This window comes from Cupressus sempervirens, chromosome 4, assembly GCF_028749045.1.
Source record: "Cupressus sempervirens isolate cs-2001-9-10 chromosome 4, ASM2874904v1, whole genome shotgun sequence".
Classification (NCBI taxonomy): Eukaryota; Viridiplantae; Streptophyta; class Pinopsida; order Cupressales; family Cupressaceae; genus Cupressus; species Cupressus sempervirens.
The window spans coordinates 842300730-842325555 of record NC_143121.1 but is presented as its reverse complement, the minus strand read 5'-3'; positions in this window follow the sequence as shown (position 1 = coordinate 842325555).

The window sequence follows — 24826 nt, the reverse complement described above, 5'->3', positions numbered from 1 at the left end:
TGATGTAGGAGCATCTAAATTATTTTCTATTTACCCTAGTAGAATGATGTAGGGGCATCCTAGCTTTCTTATTTTTCCTACTCTTTTCATTCAAAGGTCACCAAGTAACTGTACTTACTAAGTTCCAAAAGCTACCAAGAGGATGTGGTGGCTGAGTGGAAGACTTGACTGAGTTCATGACTTTACTAAATTGATAGTTTTAACCAAGTTCCTATTGATACCAAGTGATCCTTTGGTTACTGAGTTCCAATGGATGTTGAATGATCCTTTGGGTGTCGAGTGCTAGTATTTCATGGAGCCTTTGCTTGCTGAGTTGTTTGTGTCTAGTTCTAGTTTGGGCCAACCTAACACTTTTTTAATTTTGTGCTAGGTATTTAATATTTGTAGAGATTTGACTTATGGCTTGTTTATGCATTTAATGTAAGGGTATATTGGTTTCTATTTGCATTAGGCCAACTTGTGGCTTTGCTTGTTCTAAAATCTTATGTAAGCCATTTTGGCTAGTATTTTAAGGTATCTTGGGTAGAGTCTTAATCAAAATTCAAGGGATTAGAGATAATTTTAGTAGGAAAGTCTTAGGTAGAGCAGCTTGGAGGTAGAAGTTCAAATTTGAGTCTAGAGATCTATTCTTCTTTGCAAGATGTATTCTTCTTTGTAATGGCCACAACCTAGAAGACCTTATAGCTGGGCATGTTGGATGTAAACTTATTGATTTGAACATAAGAAATATTCTCTTTTTGGATCTAAATCTTGCTCCTCTTATTCATTTTATATCATGTGTTGGTTTGCTAGTTTTTAGATCACCTCATTTTGGGGTGCATCTAGATTCATATTGCATTAGATGGTATCAGAGCTTAGTTGTTCCTAAGTGTGCAAGTAGATCACCAAGTTTGAGGCAATTTGTATCAGGACCTTGGTTGGGCAAAGTTTATCAGAGTAGGGTTTGATTTCAGAAGTCCTATCTTGTTGGTAATTTGGTGTGGGGTGACAGATCTATGGATTTGGCTTGCACTTGCAAAGGACTTACCATTTGTTCCTTATTTGTGAAAATGATTAAAGGAAGGAGGAATGTTAATAAAAAATTATTAGAGATGTTGATGAAACTTGCAGTTGGAGTAGAAGCTTTTGAGTTAGCACAAAATTATGGAAGACATCTTCATGAGGTTGAGAGTGATGAATATGATTCTTTTTTAGATGATTTACATGAAAGGATTGATGATCTAGAGGAGTCTGACTTGAGTTGACATCTGAGGATTAGAAAGAAGGTTTCTTGGCCGATTAAAGAAATTGTGAAGAGAAGAAGATAGATCATGGAAGTGCATGATGATTTTGTTGAAATTGATTTAGTATCTTTTTTTTTTCATGAGCAGATGGATATATCTGATATGGAAATTTCAGAGCATCTTCTTGTGCCTAATGAGATTGCTAAAGATGAGAGTTTTCCTTATGTTGGTAAGGATTTGGATGTTGTTATTAAAAATTATGTTAATGAGTACTTACATGTTGCTGATATTATTAATCTAGATGTTGCTTGTGATAAGAAAATGGATTTACTTGCTGGTAATATGGTTGAGGGTTTCAGAGGTGTTATTGATGTTGATTTCCATAATGTTGTTATTGCTGATATGGATCTGAACTTATATGTTGCAGTTGAGATGTTGAAGGATATGGAGGTTACTACTAATGTGCCTTTTGATGATGCTATTGATTTACATGTTGCTAGAAGAATGAGTATATATATTGTTATGAGTATGGATGGCATAGGGTTATTCTTGCATGTTGTTGATATGGATTCATTTACTGCTAAATTGGTGGAGGATTTCTATATTATGGATTTATATGCTTTTTCTATGATGGATTTGAGATTATATATTGTTTCTGATCTGATTTTCATGTATAAGGATGTTGTTATGGATGCTACTGAAGTTAAGTTGTAGATGGAGCATTATTACTTTCAATTGAGTTTGTATGTTGACTGGTTGGATGAAATTTTGATTTGTAAATGGATGAAGCATAAGTGATTGATTTTTAGATCTAATCTCTTTTCTTTGATGGAGTGGAAACCTTTTGTAAAGATGAAGCTAAGTACAAAATTTTCTTTTGGGATCAATGGAACATGTTTTCCTATTTACCTAGGGAGGATGATGGAAGAGCATCTGAGTTCTTTTCTAGTTACCCTAGTAGAATGATGTAGGGGTATCCTTAATTTCTTATTTTTCCTACTCTTTTCAATTAGAGGTCACCAAGTAAAAGTACTTACCAAGTTGCAAAAGCTACCGAGTAGATGTAGCAGTTGAGTGGAAGACTTGACCGAGTTCATGACTTTACTAAATTGATATTTCTAACCAAGTTCCTATTGATGCCGGGTGATCCTTGGGTTGTTGAGTTCTAGTTGATGTCAATTGATCCTTTGGGTGTCGAGTGCTAGTATTTCATGGAGCCTTTGCTTGCCAAGTTGTCTATCTCTGGTTCTAGTTTGCACCAACCTCACAAATATTTAATTTTGTGATGGGTATTTAATCTTTGTAGAGAACTGACTTATAGCTTGGTTATGCATTTAATGTAAGGTTATATTGGTTGGTATTTGCATCAGGCCAACTTGTGGCTTTCCTTGTTCTAGAATCTTTTGTAAGCCATTTTGGCTAGTATTTAAAGGGATCTTGGGTAGAGTCTTAATCAAAATTCAAGGGATTAGAGATAGTTTTGGTAGGCGAGTCTTAGGTGGAGCATCTTGGAGGTAGAAGTTCATATTTGAGTCTAGAGATCTATTCTTCTTTGCAATATGTATTCTTCTTTGTAATGGTTACAACCTAGAAGGCCTTATAGCTGGGCATGTTGGATGTAAAATTATTGATTTGAACATAAGAAATATTCTCTTTCTAGATCTAAATCTCACTCCTCTTATTCATTTTCTCTTGTGTGTTGGTTCCCATTCACGAATAGTCGATAACTTCTCTGGGTCTAGTCTAATCTATCCATGTCCAATAATGTGTCCAAGAAATGACACCTCTTTCTGTGCAAACAAACACTTCTCTTTTTTGACATATAAGTCATGTAACTTGAGTAGCCTAAACACCTCCCTTAGTTTTCTTTTCTATAGACTAGGATATCATCTAGATAAACAATCATACATCTATTCAAGAGTGGCCAAAACACATCATTCATCAAGGTGTTGAATGTAGTAGGGGTGTTTGTCAATCCAAAGGGCATCACCATGAATTCATAGCTCCCATACCAAGTAGTTATATCCATCTTTTCCTCATCACCCAAAGCTATCTTGATTTGATAAAAACCTTGTCCCAAGTCCAACTTGCTAAACACCCTTACATCCACTAAGTGGTTGAGACTATTCAGAATGAGGGGGAGTGGATATTTGTTCTTGATGGTTAGCTTGTTCAACACTTCCTAATCTACATAAATCCTTAGTATCCCTTCTTTCTTGTGTTGAAACAAGACAAGTGTGGCATAGGGTGACCCAAGTGGTCAGAGAAATCTAGCCTCAACAAGTTCTATCAATTTCTTCTTCAAATCGATCAACGGAGGCCTTGAGAGGTGGTACAAATCTTTTGCAAGTGTCCTAGCTCCTTCCTCTAGCTCAATTCTATGATCCACAAGTCTTCACGGTGGTAGCACTAATGGAAACTTGTCAGGAATGAGCTCCACATACTCTTGTAGCACATCCTAGACTACCAACTCATTAGAAGTCCCAAGTGACTCCCCTTCATTCCAGTCTCCAAGTAATGTAGCCAAGTATAGCTCATCCTTCCCAACCTTGTTGATAATAGGAGTAAGAGGCTCAAACAAAAGGATTGGATTCTACTTCATGACTAAATATTGGATTCTTTGGAAGCATTCAACTTTGAAGAAAGGATGGACAAAAGGCTGAATGGTGATTGGCTTCTCTTACTGAGTAGATTGATACACTAAAAGAGAATGTTTGTTTTTTGCAAGAAAGTTAAAAGATCTATCATTCACTTATTTAAGGAGGTGGATAGATGTCTAAGGCTTCTAGGATTGGAGATTATGATGGAGATCAAGATGACATCATATTGGACAACTTCTTCTAGGATGTGGAAGAATATCTTACAAGGACACCTAACTTAAGCTTTAAGGCTCAAGTCAAGGAGGTTATGGCTCATTTGACTAGGAGTGCTAAGTTATGGTGGCACACACATCAAGAAGATGAACATGTTGGAAAACCTATGAAGAAGATAAAGACTTGTGTAGATATTAAATAGGTGTTGCATGATTAGTTTCATCCAGGAAATTTAGATTAGATCATCTAAATCTGTATGGAGAACTTGAAGCATTCTAGTACCATCAAGGATTATGTTAAGGATTTTCAAGTCTTGGATTTGGAGTATACCAAGCTGAATTATTTTGAACAATTGTTCTTGTTCGCTAAAGGTTTGCAACCTTGGGCATGAGAAGAGATATAGAGTCAAAAATTTCAAACACTTTCTGAAGCAATCATGGTGGTTGATGGATTACTTGATTATAATGGTGATGTAGCCAAAGGCTTTGGAAGAGCACATGAGAATAATAGGAAGAAGTTCTGCCAACATGACAAGAAGAAAGAAACTGCTACAAATCAAGAAGGCGATCATAAAGGCAAGAAAAAGACTAACAATACAAATGGAAAAGACAACACCAAGAAAAAGGAGACAACCCTAGAAAAGAAAAAGAACAAGGACTTGGGTTGTTTCATTTGTAACAAGATTGATCACTGGGTGGAGGAATGTCCAAGCAGGAGTAGGATCAGTGCTATCTTGAGTGAGGAAACAAAGATGTGTTGCATGAGCACCTTGCAACTCCTCAACATGATGCATGACCCATATAGTGCATCTTAGATTGATAAACATGAGTTGTGATATTTGGAGGTCTTCCTTGGAGGGAAAAAGGTTATGGCTATGGTGGACTTAGGGGCAATGTATACCTACATTTCAATGAGACGGGAAAAGAGGTTGGGTCTCAAGATGGAAGAAACAATGACTCACTACAAGGCAATCAAAATGCTAGTTAAGAAGGTAGATGGTGAGATTTGAAAGGACATCATCTGAGTAGGATCTTGGCAGGGGACAGATGACATGGTAGCCATTGACATGAGTGAGTTTTATCTCATCCTCGGATAGGAGTTCCTATGGATAGTGTCAGTAGTAGTGGTGTTGTACTTGAGTTGTATCTTAGTGCTTGATCCAACACGACCATGCTTGATACCTATGGTGAATAGAAAGGACCATGAGCAAGTCCTAAGTGCACTAAGTGAAAAATAGATAAAAAAGGTTGGGAAGGATGAGCTAGACTTGTCTACATTACTTGGAGGTTGGGATGAAGCAAAGTCACTTGGGACTTCTAATGAGTCGGTAGTCCAAGATGTGCTACTAGAGTATGTAGAGCTCATGCCTAACAAGTTGTCATCAGTGCTACCACTATGAAGACATGTGGATCATAGGATTGAGCTAGAGGAAGGAGCTAGGCCACTCATAAAAGCTTTGTACCACCTCTTAGGGCTTGAGATGATCGATTTGAAGAAGCAATTGACAAAACTTGTTGAGGTTGGCTTTCTCTAACCATCTAGGTCACCCTATGTTGCATCGATCTTGTTTCAATGCAAGAAGGAAGGGACACTACGGCTTTGTGTAGATTATTAGGCATTGAACAAGTTGACCATCAAGAAAAAATATCCACTCCCCCTCATTGCATATAGTTTCAATTTCTTAGTGGATGCAAGGGTGTTTAGCAACTTGGACTTGCGACAAGGTTATTATCAAATCAAGATAGCATCAAGTGATGAGGAAAAGACAACTATAATTGCTCAGTATGGGAGCTATGAATAAATGGTGCTTCCCTTTGGATTGAAAAATTCCCCTGCTACATTCAACACCTTGATGAATGATTTGTTTTGGCCACTCTTGGATAGATGCATGGTTGTTTATCTGGATGATATCCTACTCTATAGCACAAACATAATGTAACACAAGGAACATCTAAGGGAGGTGTTTAGGCTACTCATGTTGCATGACTTATATGTTAAAAAAGAGAAGTGTTTTTTTTCACATGAAGAGGTGTCATTTCTTGGACATATTAGATTGGACCTAAAGAAGTTATCAACTATTCATGAATGAGAACCACTCCATAATGTCCATAAGGTAAGGCAATTTCTTAGACTACCAAATTATTACCAAATTTTTTTTGAGGGCTACTCCAAAATTGCTGCTCTACTTATAGATCTTTTGAAGAAAGAAAGATAATGGAAATGGGGTGACAAGAAACAATCTTCATTTGACTTGTTGAAGGCAAAGTTAATCAAGGAGCCAATTCTAGCCTTACCACATTATGGTCAGCCATTTGAAGTTTAGACTGATGCATTAGATTTTTCTCTAAGTAGTGTTCTAATGCAAGATGGACATCATATTGCTTTTGAATCAAGGAAGATCAAAAATAGGGAATGAAACTACCCAGTGCATGAAAAAGAAATGGCCATGGTTGTACATTGCCTAAGGACTTGGAGACATTACTTGTTGGGAGTATCGTTTGTGGTTAAGACGAACACTATTAGCTCAACATACTTCAAGAATCAGTCCAAACTCACCCCAAAGATGGGAAGATGGCAAGAATTCTTAGCAGAGTTTGATTTTGAAATGATATACAACCTCGGCCGTTATAATGTAATCATAGATCCTCTTAGCAGAAAAGCCTAGCTTGGTGCTTTAGAAGTGATGGGATAGAGTCAAGTAACCTGATTTGATGAGATGATCAAAAAGATCAAAGAGAGATTAGTGAGGGACTCCCAAGCTTGGAAAATCACACTACAAGTGTGAGCAGGACAAACTCAGAGGTTCAACATTTGTGATGGAATCCTTTATTACTCTTCTACTGGAGTATATGTTCCAAATCGGGTTGAAGTTTTTAAAGAAGTGCTCAAGGAATGTCATGATTCAGTATGGGTCAAGCATCCTAGATAGAAGTGAACAATGGCACTACTCAAAAGGGGATTTTACTAGCCTTGCATTTACCTAAAAGATGTTGAGAAGTATGTTTGAACCTGTCTTATTTGTTAGCAATACAAAGTGGTTAGGAAAGAACTAGCAAGGCTACTTCAACCACTACCAGTACCTATCCATCCCTAGGCAAGTGTAAGCATGGATTTCATTACATAATTACCCACTGTTGAGGAAGACTTAGTGAGAAATATTCCAAGCAGAAGATCTGCTAATGTACTAGACAATTTGAATCGATGGGTAACCTAAGTACTTTCTATGGAAGTTTGAGGTGGAGGTAAACGAGGGATCACAAAATTTTTGGTTATTTTAAATGGAAAAGGTTGGGAAACTGCAACATGGGAACATAGAGAGACCCTATGGTGAGATGAATATATTATTATGGAGTTCCTTCAAGGGAGGAACCCAAACCAACCTCATTAATACTCAAAAACTCTAACCTCCCAATGCTAGTAGGCAACATAGGCATCAAGACACGACCACTAGGTAAGTGGGGGAGGATGTAACAGACCTACACTATAGGCTAACTTGGCCATACTATTTTTCCTTGGTTATAATGGCTAGCTAGGCTAACATTTTGTAATGATGTAATTCTATGGCTTTATACTTTGGGTGAGTATCATTTCTCTTTGGGCATTATTGTAACAAAGGGGACCATGCAGGCTAAAATGTGTGGTATCCTTAGTTGAGCCCTATTTTGTAAAAGGGGTTAGAATTAGGTCAACCCCCTTAACTATTATTAGCATTTCATTGGTGTGTGCAACTATTAGGGTAGGATCTATCTTGATAATTTCTAGTTCTAGGATCTATACTCGAGGAACTCCACTATAAAAGGAGACCCAAGGAATTGCTCTTGGCATCAACAATCAAGGAAATAACAACAAAAGAATTCAATGATCAAGCTTTGGAGGTAAGGTAGAAAACTTCAAAGCTTTACTTCTTTGGAGTAGAGATAGTAGCCTTTGGACAAGGAGAGGATCCGAGCAAGGAAGTGCAAGACATATCTTCGTACTTATTATATTTGGAACTTCTTGTATCCAATGCATTTGGGATATTGAGCAAGGGGTTCTAATTGTAATAATAGAGTTGTCAAGATCTTTTGGATAAAACCATACTTGGGGGTGATCTATGTTTGTGAACATGGAATCCTATCCTGTATAGCCTTTGTAATTGGTTTACAATCATTATATTGGATATTTGGGGACCTTGCCCCACCATCATTTTGGTCTATGTTATTACATCATTAGGGTTATCATGGCTGTTCAATTTGACTTAGAATATTTTAACTTTGGGAGATCTTAGATCTGGATACACTTCCACATTACACATATTCATAGGCGTAGTTTAGTATTCCTAGTTGAGCTTAGTTACTCGACCATTCCGCACAAAATAGCTAGTGTTGCATGAGCTTATCCCAAAGGTCCATGATAGATTATTCTAGAATATTACATAAGAGGAGGACCAACCCAACAATGGTCTAGATACATCCCAAGAAAAGATCTTAGCATAAATGTCACAATCAAAATAAATCCCACAAGTCAGCTCATAGAAATCATGTCCAAATACTGACACTCGGCATACACAGGGTAACTCAGGGAAAATTGGCACTTAGCATCAACTACAAACTGGCAACTCAACATCAACTAGAAACTGGCAACTCGGCATGAACTAGAAACTGGCAACTCAACATTAACTAGAAAACTAGCAACTCAGCATTAACTGGAAACTGGCAACTCTGCATCAACTAGAAATTGGCAACTCTGCATCAACTAGAAGAATGAAAAAAAATGAGTAGGATAACAAGGCAAGGGTGCTCCTACATCATTTGGTGAAGTTGTTAAACTTCTTTTCTGAGAACCATAAAGCTCTAATACCAATTATTGGGAATATATATGATAGGTTAAGTTACTGAGAGGAGAGGGGTGAATCAGTTGCTTATAAAACTTAATCTTTTATTGCCAATTAATCCTTTATGTGTATTCTAATCTAATTGCATGCATAAAAAATTGAAACCATTAAACATTCATAACTATTTTACACACAATTCTGTGACCCAAAAACCTTCCAAATAGAAAGTAAAAGTGGAGTGGGGATGATACCCACAAGCTTTAATACTATATTATAAATTTGGTCTATTAAGGCTTGCAATGATCACTTCTAATGATCTGCCCTATTAGGAGCAATAAGAACTCTTAGGTACATCTTGCAAAATGATTTACAAACATACAATGAAGTATGCACTCAGTAAAGAGATCTACAAAAGACTATTAAGTCTACCTTACGAAAGTATTTAACTGATCCACCTATTAGGATGAAATAGCGGCTGATCTCTAATCTGTAACTTGCTTTGTTGAATGAGATTCCTTTGAGTGTAATGATCACCTTGCTATGATAGATAAAACTTTGCTGCTCCTTATACTATTGTAGCCTTTTACTTTTCACTTCTTCTCTACATCTACTTGTTATCTTTTTTTCTACCATACTACTTTGGATGTGATACAATACATTACATATATACCAATCCAATTTATAATTTAACAAAGTCAGCTACAATATAAGTTTACACAAAATACACAAAGTTGGTCGAACTACAGGAACTTGGGTTCTAAAGAGTAGCTCAGTGAGGTTCTAATACTTGATATCCACTATCAATACTTTGCATCATCATGCATTCAGTAGATCTAGAAGCTCAGTACATACTAATCACTTCCAAGTAGTCTAAACTCAGTCTATACTAGCGAATCGATCAATATTGTGAAACTCTATACATAAACAGAATCATTTGATTCACACTACATAGCTCACTCAATGCTATCACAATAAGCTTAGTATAAACTGAATCACTTGGTTAACACTGAGTGGCTCAATCAACACTGGACTCATATTATTATAACTACAAACTCAGTATGCACTGAACAACTCGGTTTGCACTGAGGAACTTGGTAAACCTTGTGAAGCTTAGTTTATAGTACTGATCACCAACTTGGTAGAAATCACTTAGTGCAAACTGAATATTGTCCCTTGACTTCTATAGAAACTATAGAACTTGATAGAGTTTGAAATGATCAGTTAACTTTGTTAACTATATAATACACTTCATAGATACCAACTTCCTAAGTAAGTGTGTGTCAGTAATAACAAACTTGACTCTAATGTCAAAAATTCTCTAGTACCTTTCAGATATCTCATAATTCTTTTGACTTCCATCAAATGATTTTCTGTGGTATTTTCTAAGAATCTTGCAACCGCACCAACTACTAATGCAATATCTAGCCTTGTATGCACTACATACACAATATACCAATCATTGATCTATATGTGGTCTAATCTACCTCTTTGGAATCATCATTTTTGGAAAGCCTATGTCCAATAGACATAGGGGTTCCAAGTGGTCTTCAGTCTTCTATTCTAAATTTTTTTAGTATCCCCTTGATATATTTAGATCGAGTAATCTAGATACCATCTTTCTTGTATTGAATATATAATCCAACAAAGAATGTTATCTCTCCAAACATAGACATCTCAAATACCTTACTCATTTCTCCTAAAAATGCCTTGCACAAGTCATCATTTCCTATGAATAAAGTGTCATCAACAAATATTTCCGCCAACATAATCTTCTTGTTCAATCCTTCTTTGATATATACATTGTTATCATTTGTTCTTTGAAAACCAATTTGTATCAAGTAGTTATAAAAAATTTCATACCAACCTTTGGGAGCTTTCTTGAGGCTATATAATGCCTTGTATAATTTTTAGAGCATGTCCCTTTTGCTAGGATCTACAAAACCTTCTGGTTGTTCAATGTAGACTTCCTCATCAAGAATTCTATTCAACAATGCAAATTTTACATTTATTCAATAAATTTTTATTTTTTTGTAACTTGCATATGCTAGTAAAAAGTTCTAACACCTTCTAATCTTACAATAGGAGAAAAAGTTTCACCATATTCAATACCTTCTTCTTGAGAACAGCCTTTACATACCAACCTTGCTTTGTTTCTAGATACTTTTCCATCATTATTTAGCTTGTTTCTGAACACCTATTTTGTGCTAATAACATTTGTATCCTTGGGTCTAGGAAAAAGAGTCTAGGTTTTGTTCTTCTCTATTTGTTCTATTTCTTCATTCATTGCTTCAATCTAGCTTTCATTTTCCAAAGCATCTTTAACATTTCTAGGTTCAAATTCAGCAAGTTTACATGTACCTTTTAATTTTCCTCTAGTCATTGTTCCATCTAATTTATCTCCAATGATTTGATCTGGTGCATGATGCTTTCTAACATATCTTGCTAACACAACTTCTTTGGATTTACTAATTTTATTATGAACTTTAGTATCAATCTCAAGTCCCATTGTCTGAGACTCGGGTCCATTTGACTCAATTTTATCTTGAATTAGCTTGGTAGCTTCTAATTTTGGCTTAGGTCCTTCAAACTATGACTCAAGTTGCATTTTCTATAACTCAGTAGCTATTGGAGATTTTGGGGACTTGGGAGGTGAAGCTTCCTTTCTTTCATATAGATTTGGCAGGGTATTAGGTTCATAGTAAGAAAATCTTCTATAATCCTCAGGCTCTTTACTACTTTCTTCTTTACTCTTTTTTGCAAACTCATCAATTCCTATGTGTGCACTTTCTATGATTTTATGAGTAGAAAAATTCAAACATTTGTATGCTTTACTTCTGCAAGAGTATCTTAGAAATATGCCTTCATCACCTTTGACATCAAATTTTCCTTTTCTAGATTTTTTCAAGATATAACATTTGCTACCAAATATTTCAGGGTAACTTACATTGGATTTGTAGCCATACCATAGTTCAAAAGGAGTTTTATTTGAGTCTTTCTTTAGCTATACTCTGTTCAAGGTATGAATTGCAATGTTGATTGCTTCCTTCTAGTATTTCATTGCAACATTCTTTTCTATCATGAATTTTCTTACACAATTCACGATGGATCTATTTCTTCTTTCAGCTATTCCATTCTACTCTAGTGTGCTAAGGACTAATACTTATCTTTTAATTCCTTTTTCAATGCAAAATTCATTGAATTTATTGGAGATGAATTCATTACCTCTATATGATCTCAAGCATTTTAAATTCTTTCCAATTTCTTTTTCTACTCTTGCTAGATACCACATGAATTTTTTAAAAGCTTCTAATTTTTATTTTAGATACATTATAGTCATCATTCTATAATAATCATCAACAAATAGAATTAAAAAAATTCTCAACTATAACTCTCTATTCCAATAGGTCCACATAAGTATGTATGCACAAGCTCTAAGACTTCTTCAGAATGATAATTTTGAAACTAGTCTTTCCCATCTTACCAATTTGGCAATTTTTGCATAGACCCGTATTAGGTTTCTTCAAACTAGGAATACCTCTAACTCTTTTGTGTTTTCTTATCTTAACTAGATTATCAAATTTTACATGACATAGTCTTTTTTAACCTAACTAGCTTTCTTCTATTTGATCAATAAAACATGAACTTTCACTGAGATTGAGATAAAATAGATAACCTTTTGTTTGCTTGCTAGATCTAACCAGATTTCCTTTTCCATCTAGCAATTTTGCCTTTCCATTCATAAATTTTACCTTAAATCCAATGTTATTCAACTATGCCATGCTTAGTAGATTATGCTTTAGACCTTCAACCCAATAAGCATTATCACATACAAGTTGATTGGTTAATGAGATATGGCCTTTTCCTTTTATGTAACAAGGTTCATTGTTTCCAAATCTTCCACTACCTCCATAATAATGTTCTATGTGTTCAAATTTTGTTTTATCTCCAATCATATGATGTAAGCAGCCACTATTAATAATCCATTTATCATTTTTTTCTAATATGAAAGATAAGTGGCATTTTATATTCCTCGTCATCAAATTCATCATTTACAACAATATATACCATTTCATCTTCACTATTATTAGAATCTTTAGTCATAAAACAAGATTTATCACCTTTGTCCTTGTAGCTCTTGAATTCTTTCTTTCCTTTACACTTATTACTTTTCTTCTCATCCTTGTTTTCTTCATTTGGACACCTAACAACAACATGACCAACTTCTTCACAAGAAAAATAGATTAGAGGAATCTTGCCTTTGTACTTTCCTCTGCCTTTGGAGTATTTCTTTGCAAGTAGGGCTTCAAGAATTTCAAGAGCATTGTCAAAAATTTCTTCTTCACTTCCTAATTGATTGGCCTTTGATTTCTTACTCTTTTCTTTGAGTGTGAGTTTGGCTTCACATGTAGACTCAATATTTTTGGAACTAGGAACATAGTTATCATATTTATCTAACTCAAAAGTTGTCAATATTCCAACTAGAGCATCCAAAGCTATTTTGTTATTTGGATCACATCTCATTTCTTGAATAGTTGATACTTTAATTGCATAAATAGGAAGAATATTCCTAAGTACCTTTCTTACAACTATTTTTTCATCAATGTCTCCTCTAGATGCTTTGATTTGTTCCACATATTTTGTAATGTTTTTATCTTCTCTCATTTTCATCTGATCAAATTGACCTCTAAGACTTTCTAATTTGGCTCTTCTTACTTTTCCATATCCTCCATAGATGTCTTTTAGTTTGGTTCACATTGTATGAGCTATTTTTCTATCTTTTACTTCATCAAATTCAGCATATCTAAGAACAAATACAATATCAAGCATCATGATGTTATGATTCTTCTTTTCAACAATGTCTTCCACTGATAATGTTCTAGTAGGAATCTTGTATTCAACATCAAGATATTTACAACTTGAATCACTGATAGTCACTAGATGTAATCTCATAAGTCCTTGCCATGTTGTAAAGTTGTCTCTATTCAACTTGGGAATCTCTCTTATCTAAGACATCCTTATCTTTAGCTTAAGTCCTTAAAATCTTCTCTACAAGAACCAAAAGCTCTAATACCAATTGTAGGAAATATAAGAGGAGTAACTAAGAAGGGAGGGGTGAATCAGTTACTATAAAATAAATCCAAGATCCCTTAGATGTCAAAAAAAAACAATAAACTCTAAAAACTAAACTTTGTTGATGCTCGGTAGACACACAAAGATGGTGTAGCTCAGTAAATACTAATAATGCTCAGTAATTACTTAACATACAAATCTTAAGATTTTATCTATGATTACTTATTACTTTAACTTAGTTGCAAACACAAAAAAAAAATAGCACGAACATGCTTGACACAAAGATTTAACATGGAAACCCAATTTGGGAAAAACCACCAATTGCAACTAGTTACTATTTTCACTCTTTTGAAGTGAGCCCTATTAGGAGCCATCACTATTAAAGGTTACAAAACACATTGTTGGATGTGACCCTATTAGAGGATTCAAGAACCCTATTAGGAGAGACCTTGTTAGAGGATTTATAAATAGTTGTTAATCCAACTTTGTTAAGAGATTTAGATCACTGCTAAATTGGTTAGAGAGTAAAAATGACATGACCTGATTTGGATACAACTAAATTGTTGATCAGTGATTTTTTTAGTGGTGAATCTTTCCCAATTGGCTATTCCATCTCTTTGGGAAATCACAATTTGGCTAATAAAACCTACAAATGGGGTCAACCATTTCACTAAGATATTAAATAACTTGGATTAAAATTCAAGGCTAATTGCTCATTAGTTTACACATAATTGGTCCAGATCTCAGTCCAATCACCAATGTAATCTACATTTAGAACACAATTATTTTAAAACTTTCACTAGCATTTCCCTAATGTTTTCTTATTGGACAATGTTATTTCGCCCATAAAATAAAATAAAATTTTCCCTTGAGTGGAGCATCGCCTACCATTTTACTGACGTGTGTCTCCAACTATCCTTGTTTAGCCAACTACTTTCTATTTTTGTCTTTGTGACACCTGTCCTAATTTTGGGAAGATTTAAACTTTATGGTATGTCATTTAAAATTAGACCTGAAATAGAGCTAAAGCCATTGATCTATATTACATCAATGGTCAAATTAATTCCTTTCACCATAAAAATGATAACATTGAACATGATGACAACCAAGTTGGCAATAAAAAAGGGCATATTATTAATTGAATCTTAGTGTATTGGCATTCTACAAGTACATTGTATAGTGTACACTTGGCATGTGGGCCATGGACCACTTGCAACTCTATAAATACACCAAAAAAATTAAATAATCTATCTTTGGAAAATGACATATTATCCAACTATATTAATATTTTTTGTTATATGAAATAATTAATCTGCCTCTTACATTACAAAAATGTTTATGACCGACAAAAAAATTTGCCTACATTTATTTGCATAACAATTTATTTTTTAATTCACCACAGTTATTATTAAATTTTGATACAAAAAGACAAATTTTTCCAATAGAAAATAATTTTCTCCCTTTCTTCAAATAAAAAATTGCCCATGATTAGAAAATTTTCCTATATATTTAATGTTGAATTCACTAGCATTTTACATATTTTTCTAAGGAGGGGTTTCTTAAAGTTATCCCTATTGCTGATTATAGATATCAATTTTATGTTGTACTTGATCCTTCCTGATTAAATGTATCCTTTCATCTTCACAACAATATTCTACTTATCCTTCTTATTCACTTCCTCTTTGTATCGTTAGATCTTCAAAATCTTCCATGCTTTCATACACACACACCCTAATTCTCAATTTGACCTTTTCATTTATATCTTTCATAATATCAATTTTTCTCAAATACAACTTAGAATAATTAATATTCATCTTGGAATATTCAAATAGGAATAATGCTTCTTAGAAGGGGGATGAATCAGAAGTATTGTACTTTGACCATTAAAACTTTTTAACTGAAAGTAGATTGCATGGATATAAACATATCAAACAACCATGAAAAACAAACATGTACCACCACATAAAATTTGAGATTTTGGACCTAGAAACCCTCTAGGAATAAGAAGGTAAAACTGGGGTGGGGATGATATCCACAAAATTACTGCAGTAGTAATGTTTGACCAGTTATGATGCTCTACCCTGTTAAAGGCTTTACACTGTGTCAATAGTGACCTAGTTAAAGGATTTATCAAGACTTAATGTGAAGTGTTACCATGTTAAAGGATTTAATCACATATTTAAAGGATCTACAAAATAGTTGTTAAGCTAACCTATCACCATAGGATTTCCTTTCTAATACAATGGCTAGAGAGTATTAGGCATAATAAACGTAATAGCTTACATTCCTTTTATTGCTGAATATAGGCACTTGATCTTCTTTCTCTGATCTTGATCCTCTAAGATTTGATACTCATTTTTATCCCTTTCTTTGTTTTGATCAATTGAATATTTCACTATTGCTCTCCTCCTCTAAGTCTTTTTACTCTTTAATCTAAACTCCAATATAATTTCCCCATACACTCCTTCATCTATCATCCTGATTCAATGAGATTTCATCTTCCTTCTAAAGACATTCAAAGACTTAGGGTTAGATGTGGATCTACAATCCATATTGAATCTCTATTTCCCACTCATTCCTTGCATTTTTATTATTGGTTGCATGCCTTCTCCATTTTTCTTATTGGTTGCATGTAGATTGCATAGGAAATACAAAAGATTTGATCTTATCATTTTAATCCTTCAAGATTCATCATATGTCAGCCATGAAAATGATTTACATCTGAATTAGTGAAGTTACAAAATCATATGTTCATTCTGTGTTACTTGACACTTACTGATTCTTCATGCTCGACACATATAACAAATTGGCTTACTCGGCTCCTATTGCATTTCTATTTTTCTTGGCATCATCTGTGACTCGCCACTTAAATATCACTTGGCTTCTGTATCATGCTCGACACCTGAAGTCACTCAGCACTTGTTCTTCACTTGACACTTGATCTTCACTTGACACCTAAAGGCTACTTGGCACTTGAAGATCACTCGACACCTGTTGAATTTCTTGACTCGGCACATGTTGTGGCTCAACATACATAGTGTTCTCGACTTTAATGTAGAAAGTGGTTAAGTGTGTTGGCAGTCAAATGTCAAAACCATTCCGAGACTAACAATCTCCCCCTTTGACATGAGTAACAAAAACACTTAACTAAGCATTATTTATTTGACCTTATGAGTACATTCACTAATCTACTTGGTATATATACAGAGGTTTTAAAACCTTGATCAAAATTTTGTAACTTAGAATATATATACCTCAAAATTATTGTAATTCCCTCTGAGTTGATTGTGCCATTATCTGTGTTATCTTGATAACCAAAATTTATATGTTGTATAGCATGCTCCCCTTTTTTCTTGTCTCCCCCTTTCATCTTGTCTCCCCCATTCATCTTATAATATCTCTCCCTTTTTGACACTTATGTCAAAGGGTTGTAAGGGTTAAGACCATATTTTGCCAAAAATGTGCTATTTAACTCCATAATCATCTTGAGAGTTGCATCCCAATTATGCAAAGCAATTTCCAATGACTTGTGCTAGATGGTAGTCTTTGCAGCAAGGTGAACAAGTCCATCTAAAGTAGAAAGATTAGTATCTTTCTTGAGAATAGTTTTTGCATAGACCTATTCTTTATGGAGTACTTCCAAATGTGGAGTAATGGGGGATTGGAGCTATATCAATTTTGCCTTGATGGTGGCCTCTTATGTTGTTAACACAACTACTTATTTCTGAGTGTGAAGCATTTGATTAAAGTGCTTCTCACTTTGAGCTAGACCTTGGGGTAGTTGTGTGTTTGAAATCTTCAGATTTCTCTCTAGACTCATTATTCTTTGGCTTGTCTCCTATGTGAAGTATGAAAAGTCACATAGCTTGTTGCACAATGAGAATATATTTTCAAGTACCTTTTTCATTTTGTCAAGCATTTTTTCCAATTCAACTTGGAAAAGTGCAATTTCATTAGATATTTTCTCATTTACTTTCCCTTGGAATTTCCTTTTCGACCATTCCATAAGTTTTACATTTGTTTCTTAGTCTTCATTTGTCACCTAGCCAATAATATCTAACAATTTCTCCATTATATGCTTTGACTCATCTGGTGACTACAAACTGAAGGCATCCATAAAGATGTCCTTAATCTCATGTAATGTTTGCTTTTTTTTATACTCCTTCCTGAGTATCTCCTACCTCTTTCTTCTATTCAATGCTTCATAAACCTCATTGATTTGATCAATGCTTCTTCTTTTTTTATTCGTAACTTGGTATGACTATCTCCTCATCTAATTTAGGGTCTCCATAGTGAAGAACCCTTGCAACTTTTGCAGTACTTGATCCTGGTGCTAATATTTGCACTGGCATTGCATCATTACTTAGCTGTTGTGAAGGAGTCCCCAAGGTAAGAAAATTTATCAATGTTTGTATTACCTCCTACTCTTTAGGGGTTTCCTCTAATTTCTCCTCCTGTTGTCTACTACCTTGATCAATTATAGTAATTTTAGGAAGTGCACCTTATGTTTGTGCTATAGGATCAGATGTAATAGTTTGTCCTGTTTGTTTTGCTTCTTTGTCTTCTACTGCAATTGGCTTTTGTATTGTGGTGTCAACTATTCCTGATGAAACAATTGTTTGCATTTGAAGTTGACCACCAGTAGCTATAGAGATGATGGAAGGTGGATCTTGTGGATTCACCTTATCTCTATCTGTGTTTTCTACTAGTTTTTGTAATTCATCCACACTGACCAATACTAGATCTATACATAATTTTTCTTGTCATGTGGATTGGTCAAGGATTCTTTTGAGATCCTTTGCAGTTAAAGGATTGATGTTCTGAGCAAAAGTGTCAGGAACATCCTGTACAGCTATAGTTTCTACAGTTGTGATGGGTACATGAGGAGGGCTAGAAGGTGGCAATTGTGTGTCTTGCACACTCTGGTCTTGTTGCTACTCTTGCTTAGCTATTGCTGCTTCATCTTTCTTTTGTGTCTCCTCCTCCTATGTTTCTTTCTCCTCTCCATCTTTCTTTTCTTCTACCTTCTTTTCTTCTTCTTCTTTCTTTTCTTCTTCCTTCGTCTCTTCTTCTCCTTTCTTTTCTTCTTCCTTCTCCTTTTTCTGTGTTCTTTAGTTCTTCCTCCTCTTTCTCACTAGGCTCTTCATATTTTGTGTTTTGTCCCTCAAGGGGATCTTCTTCACCATCTTTGATAGTAGTCAATCCATATATCAATTTCCATATTTTTGTTGACTTACTGACCACATTTTCAATCTTGTTTTGTAAGATATCAAAGGCTCTATGCTTTGGTATGAAATTGCCACTATATTTCTTATTAGCCTTTGTTATTTGACCTCTTGTTAGGTCACGCATCACCTGAGCTAAGTTAGATTCTCTTATCTCCTTTTCAATTTTCAAACAATGATGCCATTTATTTTCGATTATCTCATATAATTCTCTAGGCATGGTATTGTCTAGCTCTAGAGGTGTAGTCTTGAATTCAGCCATCATGGCATATACTGATTCCTTTATTTTATTTTTCTCTTCTTTACTGAGCTTGTTGAAGTCAATTCTTTTCAAATTAGTAAAATTTGCATTCTTAATATTTTCACAAATTTTATCTAAGGCTGATGTGGGAGGATGACTTACCACTCTGAATTGGTTGATATCTTCTGACTCTATTCTTTCCTCCTCATCAAAATCTAGTTGAGCTACATATTTTCTTCTTTTTCTTGGCTCTTCACCAGTCTGTTCAATAGCCTTCTTCCTCTCTTTGATTTGTTCCTTGGCTTTTTGTGAAGATTCCCTTGTGGTAGCCCTTGTGACTAGTAATTCTGGCTTGGCTTGAGTTAGCTTGACACCCTTCTTTGTTTTGGGCTGGGTTGGAGGCTGTACTGTTGCCTTTCTTTTCTTTGGCTTTGCTTGGGTTAGTGCTTCCTCAGCACCTTCCTCCTTGTCTTCACCTAGGCCTTGAGTCAATTTCATTTGGCCTTGCTCTTGTTCATCCTCATCATCATCATCATCATCATCATCTTCTTCTTCTACCTCAGCCTCAATTCCTTCACCAAATTTCTTCTTAATTTTTTTCACTAATTTATCTTTCTTCTTCATTGTGGAGGAAATTTTTAACTCCATATTCACCTTTGACCTTACCACTTCATAAGTGCCAAAGTGTGTGGCACTCTACTCTATCTCTTCTGCCAGCAATGTAGTTATTGCTACAGATGCTTCATCTATGTTGATTTCATAACCAAATGGCCTTAGCCATCTCACCCTTGGAACTACTACTTGGATATAGGTGAAATCAATATCAACTAAGAAGCATATATCATTAGTATGTTTTTCCACTAAGGAAATGATATTCTTACCCTTTGCTTCATGGATTTCTTAAAATCCTCAAAATAACTTGTCATCGGTGTGTCAAAATTGTCTCCCATTTGTTTTATATATTCATTAATTTGGGCTATGATAGTTCTATCATTTCTCCATGTAACTTTGCCAAAAGAGGGAAATTCATTTAGAACATAGAAGAATACACGAACCAAAATTGCTCCAAATTTGCATTGGGCACCCTTTGTCCTTCTTATAGCAACTAGGTTTTCATTAATCTGTTGTAGTTGCAGTTCTGCAAGATCATAAGTATGATCCTTTTTTACCAATTTTTAGCTTACATCTACTGCAATACATGGCACACTATTGAGTCTACTGGATTGATAGAATTTATGGGCAATAACTCTAACAATAAATTCAACAAGAGGATCTTGAATGGTGTGAATTGTCATTCCTCTTTTATTCCACTGGGCACCTATGTGTTTCTCAATAACCTCCTTAGATTCACTTCTCAAGGTCTTGAACTGATCTAGGGTAGGATATCCAGTTACCCTATGAATGATTCTTTTTGTGATCTTTGTGGAAACATCTTCTAGCCATAGACTACCATCATGTATTCTGCTTAACACAAGTCTAATCCATTCTGTCTTAAAATGGTGAGAAAACTCAAAACTCGTATCAAACCCTTCCTTTTAGAAATTTTGTATTCATCTTTCAAAACTCCATCTACATACAACTTCTCATAGGCTTCCCTTATTTCCATATCTCCTATGGCTCCTATCTTACAATTATTGCATCTTCTTACATCCCGAACCATTACAACTTTCAAGGGTATGTGAGAAAGGGCTCAGGTTGGGTCGTTCTTGTATGCAACTTCAGGGATGGGACAAAAATAAGGTTTCTTGACCTCATTAGATACTAGTTGGACTTCAAACAACTCTTTGTTATGGGTTTTCCTAGAACTCAAAGCCATTTGTGCAAACTAGGGTTTCCCTTACATAGAAATATGAAACTGTGTAGCTCAACACAAATGAAAATACCTCAAGATCGATGAAAACACATTGTAAGATGTCAAAATCTTCTTGGAATACTGGATTCACTACTTTGAAGTTGCTCTGTTCTCTTTCTCTTCTTGGCTTCTTGATCATGATGAGGAAGAATGATTGAAATCACAATAATATACCCTATTTCCATCGCATAAAATGCTCAACTTCCCACTTGACTTCTGAAGGATTTTTAACATTACTCGGCTTGCACTACATTTCTACTTCACTTAGCTTCCATTGGAGTTATTTAACTCAATATCAGCTATCAACTCAGTCGCTGTTAGGAACTCAGCATCACTAGAGTTTTACTCGGCATCCAAAGACAGCTCGGCATCATCATTTAAAATTTTGTCTTGGCATCTTTTCTCATGCAAATTTATACTTTGCATTGCTTCTTCATGGTTTAGGGCTAATGTATGATACTTCCTTATATGTATCAACCGAGTAGGCTCATCTTGTGATTAATTAGATGAGAAATGATCACTTGACTTTGTGGGTGAAGTGACCCTTCCATTAGATGTACTTGATTCATTTTTTTTGCCATGTCTTCTTCATGTCTGTTCTGATGTGTTCTACATCAACCTTTTCTTTACCCTTGTTTACTTCAGTCTTGGGTGCCTTTGACCTTGTAGGACAATTTTTGCTGATATGATCAATTTTTAGGCAACTAAAACATGTGGTTTGGTTCAACCATCCTTTATAGTTCCCTTTGAAATGTGTTCTTATGTAGTTCTAGGGTATATGTCCATATTCTTGACAATAATGACAGCTATACCTGGTGTTATAGTCCCAATGGTAGTGACTTTCATTCCCTTTTGTTTTTGCTGGTTGATTTGATGTCCACATTGGCTTTGATCTGCATTCAAATGCTCTATGTCCATACTTCTTACAATTATGACAATGTCCATCAAATCTTTGTGTACTTGTGACTTTGGATCTACAATCTTGTGTCATATGTCCTTGCATGTTGCACTTGTGACCGTAACCCTTGCTTTTGGGTGTGTTTGGTTGATTGATTCTTCTACTCCTGCAAACATTAGCAGTATGCCCCTTTTTATTACAGTAATGAAAAGTGGGTTTAGAATCCTTACCTTTGTCACTTCTTTGCTCGCCCCTTTTTGATGATTCACCAACTTCAGTGCTGTTGTATCCAAGTCCTAATGTATCATGGGCTGATCTTGGAAATTTCATCAACTGTTCAAAGTACTCGATGGCTTCACTTGACTTGTTGAGATTCTCTGCTACCTCTTTTTCTCTATTCAATTCATTTTGCATTTTTTCATTCTGCATCTTCAAAGTAGAGATCTCAATATCTTTCATATTGAGTTCATGATGAAGGTTCATCATTTGGGCAAGTGTATCCATCTGCATGTTTGAGATCCTTTTTAATTCAATACATTTTTCTTCAAGTCTGTTTGCAAGATTTATTTTGTCATCTTCCATCATGACTCTATCTTCAACTACTTTTTTCTTTTGTTTAGTGATTTCACATAACATTATGGCATGTGATTCATGCTCCATCTTGAGAGATGTTATCTCTTTTGCTTGAACTTTGTTTTTCTCCATCAGTTCTACTATTGCTACATCAAACTCTTTAGTGTCTCCATTGGAAAACACTTGTGTGGTATCAATCTCCCTATAGTTTATATCATTTTCAGCTATGGCTATCTCTTTCCTTCTTTTCAAGGATTTTCTTAATTCCACTTTAGCTTCTTCTACCTTGTGTAGAGCGAGATGCGCATCTATCACCTGGTTCTCAATGATCTTTCCAAGCATGAAAACTTCGATCTTTAGATATTTTCATCCAAGCTATTAGGCTTCTTCTTGAGAGGACCTGAGCTCTAATACCAATTGTTTGAATATTCAAAAAGGAATAATGCTTCTAAGAGGGGGGGCGAATCAAAAGTATTGTACTTTGACCATTAAAACTTTTTAACTGAAAGTAGATTACATGCATATAAGCATATCAAAAAACCATGAAAAACAAACATGTACCACCACATAACACTTGAGATCTTGGTAACCTAGAAACCCTCTAGGAATAAGAAGGTAAAACTGGGGTGGGGATGATACCCACAAAATTAGTGCAGCAATAATGTTTGACCACTTCTGATGGCCTGCCTTGTTAAAGGCTTTACACTATGTCAATAGTGACCTGGTTAAAGGATTTACAAACACTTTACATGAAGTGTTACCCTGTTAAAAGATTTAATCACCTATTTAAAGGATCTACAAAATAGCTATTAAGCTAACCTATCACCATAGGATTTCCTTTCTAATACAATGGCTAGAGAGTATTAGGCATAATAAACTTGATAGTTTACAATCCTTTGATTGTTGAATATAGGCACTTGATCTTCTTTCTCTGATCTTGATCCTTTGAGATCTGATACTCATTTTTATCCCTTTCTTTGTTCTGATCAATTGAATATTTCACTACTACTCTCTTCCTCTAAGTCTTTTTACTCTTTACTCTGAACTCCAGTATAATTTCCCCATACACTCCTTCATCTATCACCCTGATTTAATGAGATTTTGTCTTCCTTTTAAAGACATTTGAAGACTTAGGGTTAGATGTGGATCTACAATCCATATTGATTCTTTGTTTCTCGTTCATTCCTTGTACTTTTATTATTGGTTGCATGCCTTCTCCATTTTTCTTATTGGTTGCATGTAGATTGCATAGGAAATACAAAAGATTCGATCTTATCATTTTAATCCTTCAAGATTCATCATATGTCGGCCATGAAAATGGTTTACATCTAAATTAGTGAAGTTACAAACTGGCTTACTCAGCTCTTATTGCATTTCTATTTTGCTCGGCATCATCTATGACTCGGCACATAAATATCACTCGGCTTTTGTATAATGCTCGGCACCTAAAGTCACTCGGCACTTGTTCTTCACTCGGCACCTAATCTTCACTCAGCACTTGAAGATCACTCAGCACCTGTTGGATTTCCTGACTCTGCACATGTTGTGTCTTAGCATACATAGTGTGCTCAGCTTCAATGTAGAAAGTGGTTAAGTGTGTTGGCACTCAAATGTCAAAACCATTTTGAGACTAACACACACACCCTAATTCTCAATTTGACCTTTTTATTTATATCTTTCATAATATCAATTTGGCTAAAATACAACTTAGAATAATTAATATTCATCTTCTTAGTCCACTAGAACCATCAAATAAATCAATTGAATTTAATATGCCAAAATAAGAAAATCCTTCGTTAGCCAACCCTGCTCGATAGACACTAACTTACACTAGTACATTTGGGCTCATTTTTTGACCTTTATTGGTCTAAATTTTGACCCTTTTTTGACCAATCTTTGACCAAATTCAACCAACAAATTGGTCAATAATTTTTCGGTCAAAAATTTGATGAACATACTAGATGGTCAAAATTTTGACCAATACGTTGGTCAAAAAATGTCCAGGTTGTTGATCCATTTTATGCCATTCATTGGTCGAACTTTCGACCAATGCTTGGTAGAAATCTGTGGGGCATTGGTCAAAATTTTGACTAATGCATGGTGGAAAACTAGATGGCA